This window comes from Astyanax mexicanus, chromosome 21 (assembly GCF_023375975.1).
Source record: "Astyanax mexicanus isolate ESR-SI-001 chromosome 21, AstMex3_surface, whole genome shotgun sequence".
Lineage (NCBI taxonomy): Eukaryota > Metazoa > Chordata > Actinopteri > Characiformes > Acestrorhamphidae > Astyanax > Astyanax mexicanus.
The window spans coordinates 27,700,942-27,711,660 of record NC_064428.1 but is presented as its reverse complement, the minus strand read 5'-3'; the positions used below and the strand labels follow the sequence as shown (position 1 = coordinate 27,711,660).

At 38.9% G+C, this 10,719-nt stretch overlaps 1 protein-coding gene across 7 annotated transcripts in view; it reads right to left on the bottom strand.

The window, feature by feature from the left end:
* The window catches only part of LOC103044847 (activating transcription factor 7 interacting protein), a 64,968-nt gene that overhangs the window by 24,624 nt on the left and 29,625 nt on the right, over positions 1-10,719 (bottom strand). Inside the window, exon 1 of one of the 7 annotated variants that reach the window (XM_049469381.1) lies at positions 10,150-10,256. The exons of 4 other annotated variants lie outside the window; for them this stretch is intronic. The gene's annotated coding sequence lies outside the window, so the exon portion shown is untranslated. Of the gene's footprint in view, positions 1-6,606; positions 6,777-9,063; positions 9,162-10,149; positions 10,257-10,719 lie in introns of those variants that run through there. 2 more of the 7 variants (XM_049469382.1, XM_049469384.1) reach the window with 2 other exon arrangements.

The following is a 10,719-nucleotide window of genomic DNA, read 5'->3' as shown; positions in this document are numbered from 1 at the left end:
ATAAAATAGGCCTTGTTCGATATAAAAGCTTTATGAATAAGACTTTGCTACTCTATAACTGTGTAATAGCTCATGTTTGAGCTGTGTCTGCAGCACAGAATGCCTGGGGTATAAAAATGGAACATGCATTTACAATCACATAAACCATTCTAAAGGAAGTAAATTACTGGAACCAGAAAGTACGTAAACTTAAGGTTAAAAACTTAAAGTTAATACCTCAATTAGACCCGAGAGGCTGAGAGGCATTTGAAAAGTGTGAATATTTCACAATAAAAGCACTCTGAACGAATCAGTTTGACTTGCGCACACTTATAACTTAGCAAAAAACACGAAGCTGTATTAGTCCAGTTAGTAAGTAAATTTATCATGAAGCTTTACCTCAGGGAACCGCTTGGGGCAGGCAAGTTGCGAGGTGTTATCTTGTGCTCGTGTCATAGGAATGTGAATTATTTAATTTCAAGCAAAGCCTGATGGATGGAACATTCCATTTCCAAAGTTGTTCAGGGCGTCCTAACCTTCCTCGATCCACACTGTTAATTATTTGTGTAATGTGACAAGCGGAGCCATCTAGTGGAAGCCTCCAGTAACACAAGTAGCAAATATATGAGCAGGTACACGAACAGCTACATTCACGACTTAGCTTCAGCCTAATTGCATTATTGAGCAGCATCAAAAAATCTTCCCATAGGGAGTCGATGCCAGTAAAAATACTAAAGTTCCTTAAAAATGGAAGGTATCCTACTTTTTGCACTGTAAGGCGCACTTGAAATCCTTTAATTTTCCCAAAAATCGTCGGTACGCTTTATGAATGAATTTTACCAGTCAGGTTGTAAGTTGCAGTAAAGACAAAGAAAGAAAAAGGAGTTTCAGTGAAGTTTCTCCAGCACCAAGGCTGAAGCAGTATTAGCATTAGCCGCTAACCGCAGTGCTAGGTCTTTCACCGTTCAGAGCAGAGTATAATCGGACTGTAGTCTGCGTGTTTACCGTGTTAAAACAAGCTACATGGGACGAACCACTAGCTGATATTGCCCTGGCTTACCATTACACTCAGGGTTTCTCAGTGTAGCGCTAATCAGGCAGCATTTTCTAGCTCTAAAAGCTGCTAACCTTGACTAGCACTGCTGCTGACCGGCGCAAAAATACTGGAAATCTAAGCTTACTGTAAATAAACAGAAGCACTTTACTCACCCGTATGAACAGTTTTTAGAAGAGAAATTTGTGTAGATTATAGTGTAGATTTTATTTCAAGATTCAAGTACCAAAAAGTATGTACACAAATGTACTAAGCAAGCCTCTTCAACACCATCCAAAGGGAACACAATATGTAGCCCTGGCCCAGAGACTATAGGAGACCATAGGAGAGGGAGAACCTACCCAGGACCCAACGAGACATACTGCTGAATATAGCAAACTGTTTTAGGCCTTGCTATTAACGGCACAACATGGAGGAAAGTAATCACACTAATTTAACGTAAACATCCAATACGAGCAGAAGAAAAGAAGAAAAAATAAAGAAAAACTAGATTCTGCTCCAACTAGATCCTGCTTTTATTTGTCAAATATTTAGACATGTTTTAAAATAGCCATAAACCATTAAACTCCACACAAAAATATACATAACCTCTTTCTATAGTCAGGATGCACATGGTGTAAAGTATCAGACTAACCCCTCCCCCACTGCTGCACAAAGAGAGTGGAAAATTACCAGCTAGGCATGGACCGTACCATTCTCAGAACAGAGAGGAGGGGATAGAGCAAATCCCATTTTTAACACCAGAGGGAGCACGACAAGTTCTCACAGACTATAAAATAAACCTTAGCTTGTAATTAACTAGCCCTAATCCATTACGTAAAGTCAAAAAAGGCAAGCTCTGGTTTGTGCTGAATCTCCAACAGCACAGCATGTCAAGGCTCTCCCTAGTGAACATGAGAGCTCCATCTTGCAGGCACCCTTAAGCAATGTGGCAAAAAGACAGGAAGCACAAGTTTCTCCAAGAAAAAGATCCTTGTACAGTAGATATGAGTAGTTTCCGATGGGATCCTACGAATCCCATGAACACTAAGACAAGCTAGCAAGATATCAAGTCATGCTAACTATCATGTTCCTCTCATCCTACAAGAAAAACCACAAACAAATAAAATACAAGTAGGACAGGAGTAATTCTTCAAATAAATCATTCCACAAATAAAAAAATAATTGAATTTCATAATTAAAATGTTCGTTATGAGTGATTATCTACAAACTAATTAGCAAATATTAAAAATAGCACATGAGCAGATCCACAAAAAATGTTCAAATACAAAATAATTTGTTATTAATACTTACTTGCTAGTTAGCCCTGATTGATTGATTTTGCACACACTGCAGTATGCTAGCCTCCCAGACTAAAGGGCACACAGTATGTCTATATAAGGACATGAGAGACAGAGAACCCGAGGGGGAGGGGATCTTGACTAGCACTACACAATACAAAATACACAATACACCAATTCTGGGTGGAGCACATTTTTTGTTTTCAGGTGTAGCTCTTAACACCAACATACACAGTGCATGAACATCACCAACGCAATAACCATGCAAATCCAGAACTGCACACACAGCAGCACTGCAGCAGCAGCAGTTTTTTTTTGTTAAATACAAAAAAAAAAAAAAAAAAAAAAAAAGAGTAAATATGAGACACTGGCTAAAATCATTTAAATATTATTTACTTTATATGAATACCTGCTGTAAAAGCACTATTATTACACCTCCATCACACAGTCATAACATGAAAACTACCTATAGTCAAGATTAACATGGTGTAGAAGGTAGCAGACTAACCCCTCCCCCACTGCTGCACAAAGAGAGTGGAAAATTACTGGCACGTCACGGGTCATACCATTCCCAGCCAAGGGGTGGCACTGCACAGCCCACATTTAACACAGGAGGGAGCATGACACGTTCTCCCATGATTCCCTACAGAGACTATAAAGCTGTACAAAAAAGCCTGTAATCTGAGCTTTATCTTACAGCTGCTTTTAAATATATGGGCCAAAAAAAATAAATAGGTTTTCCCTAATACTCAACTCTGATCCAATAAATCACTACAAACACTAAAAGTAAAAACATAAGATAAATTAAAAAAAAAAGATTCTATATTGAATGATTTGTAACAAAAAAATAATCATTTTATTATAGGGTAAAGGTCAAATAAAACATGGGGTATTTTGTCTGTAGTTAAGTATAACGTGGTGTGAGGTAGCAGACTAGCCCCTCCCTCACTGCTGAACCAAGAGTGGAAAATTACCAGCTAGGCATGGATCATACCATTCTCAAAGAGGGGTATGAAATTGCACAGCTCAACCTAAAAACAAGGGGGAGCAAGACATGTTTGTTTTATAAGTTCTTTATAAACTAAAACCTTGCACAGTTTAAATGGACATCAAAAACATAGCCAAATGTGTAAGCACAATAGTCTAACAGACAATCTGTTTTACTCTGTTTAAACTATTTAACCCCTTAACAGGCCAGGATTTGTGTCAATTTTCTGTCTGACATTACACCACTACATAAAAAACTTTCATGTTAAATAAGGAAGTTTACTTAAAAAAAAACCACACACACAATTGTAATTGTAATAGAAATAAATAAATCTTCTTATGTAATAATGAATGAAATCGTAAAACTGTCTCTTTCCAGAACTGGTTGTCTAATTTTCACTTCTATTTTCAAACATGCAGATACACCTGTATCCCGTATATGGGACAAGGCATTTTAAGGGCTTAAGGCCCTTTATGCTGTGAAGAACTACACAAGAAGTAGGCAACTCAAACTTTTGTACTAGCTTTTCTATGACTGGTGACTGCCCACAACAAACAAATGGACAAATATACTCTAAATGAACCAAAGTATTGCCATGCCAACTTCAATACATCAGATTCAATAGATAACAATTAAAAATATATTTTTAATGCTACAACCATAGACATTATGTAAAAAAAATATGCCCAAACTACTAATACTTAATAATTAGTCAAACTAATTCTTCCCAAAAAATTGTATATGTGGTTTAATGTCTTTAAAATAGACATAAAATCAAGAATCCTCCCCCACTGAGGCACAGTGCCTACGCTGCAACAACTGCAAACAGTGGAAAATTACAGCTAAGCACGGATCGTACCATTCTCACACAGAAGGGGTGTATAGAATGTGCACGTCAAAAGCAACATAAGAGGGAGCAAGTCAGGTGATTCAGATGACCCATTTAAATAAAGACTACAAACTACAAAAGTAATCTGTAAGCATTTGACCACAAACATTTGATTAAAATGATTTAAAAAAAACAGGTGGACAAGGGAGGCTCCAATTAGCAATGTAGCCAAACAAACATGTGCTCAAAGAAGGTGCTTCTCCTTCTCCTCACCTGTTGGTCTGACAGAAAAGTTAAAAGTATGTGGAGTGGAGTGTTAGTCCAGGTTGTGCCAGAACAATGCAAGCATTAGTCTAACTGCTCTCAGACCTAAGGACAAACAATATGCAGGTCTAAGAGAGACAGAGGACCAGCGGGGGAGGAGAACTTAACTAGGATTCGAGGACATGTGGGGCCAAGTGGAGCACACGGTTGTACCTGGTGTAAACCTGGGCTTAGAACAACAACAGTACCACAGTAAAACAAACCCTAAAAGAAAACTGACAAAACACTAAATATTATCCTACACAACACAAAAACACAGGCTTTTCTCTAGCTTAAAAACAACATAGTCTGAGGTAGCAGACTAACCCCTCCCCCACTGCTGCACAAAGAGAGTGGAAAATTACCAGACAGGCATTGGATCGTACCATTCTTACGCAGCAAAGGGGTGAGGAACTGCACATCTCAAACTCAACACCAGAGGGAGTGTGAACTTTTCACTCTACAGGGTGTGGCCCTCATACACCACTTTGCAGCCACTATCTAAGGTTAGCATAATCTTCATGCATAGCATTCACCTCACTTCAAAAAAAGCTAGTGCAGCAGACGCATATCAACACCATAATGTTCATCGCTTCACTGAAGTACACCAGCAAGCACTCTAGTGTCCAAGCTTACTCAAATCAGCACATTTTTGCCCCAGTGATTTTTGCAGTGCATCAGTCATACGCCATATGCCATTCTGGCGTGAAGGCCTGTAATTTATTTGACGCCTGCAAACCAGTTGTTCAGGCACAGATCCTCAACCAAGACTCCGGGCTTGTCAGCATGAACAGTGATTCTACGCAACAGCACATATCAATACTTCTCGGAAACCCTGATTCGTCCAAACGTGTTTATTTGCTTTTCCTTGATTCCACATTCCCCCCCCAGTATTGAATAGGTCCTCCCTCTAAAAAATGAAAATATGCTTGTAATAGGGCAGATTAACGTTGATTAATTGTAAGTAAAGCATTTTAATATGTGGTGTCTAATGTAATTTAAAGTAGAATAATTTGTCTGAATAACAAAATCCGATTTCTTTTTGTGGGCATCTTTCTGAACGTATCTGTATGATTAATTCAATCATATCAGGAGTGGTAGCTAAATGAGTCTTCAGTTACTTAGATTTAAATCCGATTGCTGTAGGGTACGAAATATGCAGATTTGCTAGTTACGCTGCAATTATTACTGGTGTTTTGGTTGTACTGGAAACGTTTTGTTTGTAGAAAGTGTCTTGGAGAGATGCCCTTACACTGCTATAACATGGTTCGAACATGTCGAAGGTTTCCTCTTAAAGTGGTTTGCGTGGCTTTGTATTTGTTTTAAATGAATAAATCTTGGTGCTTCGAGCGACTAGTATACGACTATTTTAATAAAATTAAAAACTTACATTAAAGAATTGCTACATTGCTACATGTTGAGTTTTCAGTTTAAAATGCTACACTTCCCATCCTGATGGCTGGTGATGGTGTAGTTATTCAAACCTAGCCTTACAATAAAAAAAAAAGTTTGTACATTGGCTTTATCCAGATAAAATTACAAACTCAAGTTAAAGAATTTAAGTCAAAGTTTAGAGTTGCTACGCAACATCTTGTTTCCAGTTTAAAATGCTACCTTTTTGATTGTGGTGGTGGTGTTGAAGCCAATAGACACTAGATATGAGAAAAAAAAACAAAAAAAAAAACTCACTATGCTAGTACTCTTATGCTAACAGCCTGATCTGTGATCTGCATACAAAACGTATAACATTTGAAACAAAACTAAGCGTTGACTTGTTTTTTTAGAAGCTGTGGTCAAAGGAACTAAACAATAATTGATTTTGAACTAGCACGAAAACCAGTTGTAAAATTTGTTCCATGCAGGGGATTTACCAATTAAAAAAAGAATATGTATTTCGTCCAATATTCACACAATGGTGCGACTAAATATATTAATCAATTAATCAGTGTGACTGCTTCAGGGATGTGTAAGTATCCAAAAGATGTGACTACAAACTAATGAACAGCTATCCAGTTAACTGCACAGAACATAACGAATAGTGTTGCCTTTGGCCAAGCTTAGCATCAAGGCTTTTATTTTGGACAAATTCATAAAAATGTCATCTCAAACCACAGCTAACCAAAGATAGCTAAGAAGGCTCCCTCTTCAGATTAATTAATATGCCAACACTTACCAGTACCATGTTGAATGCTGAAGAGGATTCAACATCTATGCAACGTAATTTCTCTTCACTGGTTCGTCAATGGAATTTTTGCTCTTTCCTGTGAGTAGAAAACATCTCGGCCATCATTGATGTTTGCTCAGTAATGCGTTCTTGGTAAAGTGACTATATTAATGACTCCTTTCTCAATTTCAATTTTTTCTCCAGTGATTAGTTTTGAATACTGGTGAACTTGATTGGTTAAAAGAGTTCTTGAATACCTTTGAACATCCCCAATTTGAATACCGGCAATAAATGACACTTAATATTAAGTATTCTGAGCAGCTAACTAAACACTGTATAGTCATGTAACTCCGCCCCATCCTGTGTGCAACATGGAACTTACTTGGCGGATCATGATCATAATGATCAATGATCATAATCAAAAAATATTATCGTAATATCTTGAGGTAAGTCATGAAAATAACACCCAATGCAACCACCATTTAACAATCTGTATAAGTCTCTTTACGTACACATCTTTGCATTTCTACTAAATGTCTACTGCTCAAAAGCACAAATGATTTATCTGCATGCTCGTTGTACAGCACATTAATTTTTTTACAAGGCTTCATATAAAACGTACTTATATGAGCAGCAGTAAAAAATGTGTGTAAAATTTCTTCTCTTCCTGAAGCTTCTTCTCATCATTTTCCCACTTATTAAAACACCATCACAGCAAGACTAACTTTCTAGCCCTTTCTAAAGGTTTTAGATCTTGAGATCTAAACATTTCTGGGCTTAGATCATCATCATCCTCTCGCACAAAAGGTCAGCAATTCCAGACGATCCTCGGTACGTGCTCCTGATTACCAGACTTCTTTGGCGACAGTCTCCCCAGTGAAAGTGATCCACATTACACAAAATCCAACCAGCAGAGCCCAAAACAGACAGGGGTAAATCCATCCAAAAGAGCCTACAGGCAAATCCCCAAAGATTGTGTGAAAAGTATCAATGCATTTGCTTTAAAATCGCAGCTTGGGTAAGCGTCACTTTGGAGTCCTTCTAGGATGAAGGAGAGCAATTAACATTACATGCTACTTGGAAGGAAAGCGTTACCTTAAGTCGTGTATAGTGTTTGAAGGAATCCTGTAAAAACACCACCACTTCAAAACTTCCTACCATGAGAAGTGACAGAACCCAATTTGAAATAAAGGCGCTAATCATGCAGCGTTAATGCTAGCCGTTAAATTTAGTCACAAAGCTAAAAGCACTTAGCATACACAAATCATACAGGTGCGAAAATAATAAGCAGAGGCTAAAACTAGTAGCTAAAGTTTCAAAGAAAACAACTTTTAATAATTTGAATTTGAGAAATTAAATAAAAAAAAAAGAAAAAGGATAAAAAACCTTGATTAATACTTGCTCAAACGCAGACATTCACAAGCTGGAAGACAAGGAATGTAAGCAAAAAGACTTAGCAACAACAACTTGGCCACTAAAGTCCAAAGTGCCACGACATGTAGGCGGAAGCAAGAAAACAAACAGGAAGAGAAAGAAGCGAGTGTGTGAGTGTGTGTGTGAGAGTGTGCGAGAGAGCAGAGTAGTGCAAAAGTGCGAGAGCATGAGAGCGAGAGAGAGAGAGAGAGAGAACGAGAAAGAGGAGGGGGGGGAGGGGGAGAAGGAATTTAACAAGGACACTACCATGTGCTTCAGGGTGTCGTTTCGCAACAGCAGGACACGGTGTAGCGACACCAGTCAGCCATAGCGACATTAGAAACATTCACAAAACACAGCACTGGTCACAGTGTATAAAGCAAATGAAGCCATACACAAAACTTGACAATGAAACCAGGAAAATATGCAACTTTCAAAAAAGATCAGAAATTTTCATTTTACTATTAGAGATAAACAGATTATGTAATCATCTTTTTACACACTAAAGCAGAAGCTAAGCAACAGTAGTAAGAACAGCAGTTGGCTAACTAACCCCCCTCCCCCACTTCCACATAGCAAGCAAACAACAGCAGAGTGTATAGTTACAGCTAGGCACAGAGCGAACCATTTTTCCCCCAGACAGGGGGGAGGGATTAGATCCAAACCCCTTCATACCCTACGCGAGAGGGCGCAAGGGTGGCCAAACACTACACGACACTGAATCCGAAGCAACAAACATAATCCATCCACAACAGTGACGAGTTTCCAAACATTGCTGTAAAAAAAAAAACCAGCCCAATCCTCACTCAAAGCTTGAAAAACAAATATGCGTAAAAAAAAACGCAAGAAAACAGTGCGCTTTCAACAGATAATACGATTCCATCACGCTAGCAGCTTCGCACTTCAACTTCGCAAAGTTACGACTTTACAGTTACCACAAACAGATCAAATTATAAATCATTTGATAAAAGTAAACTAGAAAACCTGAAAACATGAGCTTCTCAAAAAGCAAGAATAAAATAAAATAAAAAAAATAAATCTAAAATAGTTAACCTGGTTTAGCTTCAGTTGTAGGCCACGAACATTCGAGAGCTTTCTGGGCTCTCGCAGGGTGCTCAGTATATATAGGCGAGAGGACGTGAGAGAGCAAGAGAGAGAGAGAGAGAGAGAGAGAGAGAGAGAGAGAGAGAGAGCACATGCACCAGAGAAGAGGAAGAGGGAGGGAGGTTCAGCTAGGACTCTACCATGTGATTCACAGGGTGTTGTTTCACAACAACAGTAGGACAAACAGTGTAGCGACACCCGTCGCACACCATCAATTGACACACACACTAATTCTTAAACCATAACAATTCACAGCACTGTCAAAGTGTATAAAGCAAATGAAGCAATACGCACACAAAACTAGGTCCATGGTCCAACATTTAAAAAAAAAAAGGTAGAAACAGACTATATAATCATCTAAAAACAACTTAACCTGGGTCTATAGCTGCAGCTAAAAAAAACAATAGTGAGAGCAGCAGTTGACCAACTAACCCCTCCCCCTCTGCCACACAGCAAGCACACACCAGCAGACCATAAAATTACAGCTAGGCACAGAGCAAACCATTTTTCCAGACAGAGGGGGGGGGGGGGGGGGGGGGGGGATTAGATCCAAATCCCTTCATACCCCACGCAAGAGGGCGCAACACTGACAGCAGTTGCCCCACATGATCAAACACTACACAACACTGTATCTGAAGCAACCAACACAACACAACACAACTCATCCAAAACAGTGAGGAGAGTTTCTAAATGTTGCCCCAAACGGTCCAATCCTCAATCAAGAATTGAAAAACAAATCCATGTTCAAAAGAAAAAGTGAAAGAAAACAATGCGCTTTCAACAAATAATATGTTTCCATCATGCTAGTAGCTTCGCAGTAGGATTCCAACAGAAGACGGATAACGGTTAAGTTACGAACTTTCGAAATACGAATGTAGCCAATAGTATTTGTTTAACCTACATTCGTTCCATAAAGCCAACAATTAAAAAAAAAACACACAAATACATAGAAAAACCTTGAGAAATGGTTTTAGAAGTGAGCCTCAAACAGCAAGAATGTAAAAAATATATATATTAAAAAAACAAATAGTTAACCTGGTTGCGCTTCAGTTGTAGGCCATGAACAATCGAGAGCTTTCTGGGCTCTCACAGGGTGCTCAGTATATATAGGCGAGAGGATGAGCGAGAGCGAGTGAGCGAGAGCAAGAGAGAGAGCATGCACCAGAGGACAGGGAGGGGGAGGGGGAGGGGGAGGGGGAGGGAGGATCAGCTAGGACTCTACCATGTGATTCACAGGGTGTTTCACCACTACAGCAGGACACAGTGGAACAACACCCTCCGCACACGATCAGTTCTCGCACACACACACACACACCCTACCCTTTAATTTAGAAACTCTCCACACACCGAACTGACAGAGTGTATAAAGCAAATGAAGCCATACACAAAACTAGGCCAAAAAAAAAAAAAACAGAACATGTGCAAACCTTAAAGATTTGTAAATCTTACAGAACTGTAAAATGTCCTATTAGAGACAGACACAGACTATATAATAATCTAAAAATTAAACCTAACTTCATCTGGGTCTATAGCAGAAGCTATACAACAGCAGCAGAACAAAAGCAGTGAGAGCAGCAGAAGGCTAACCCCTCCCCCACTGCCACA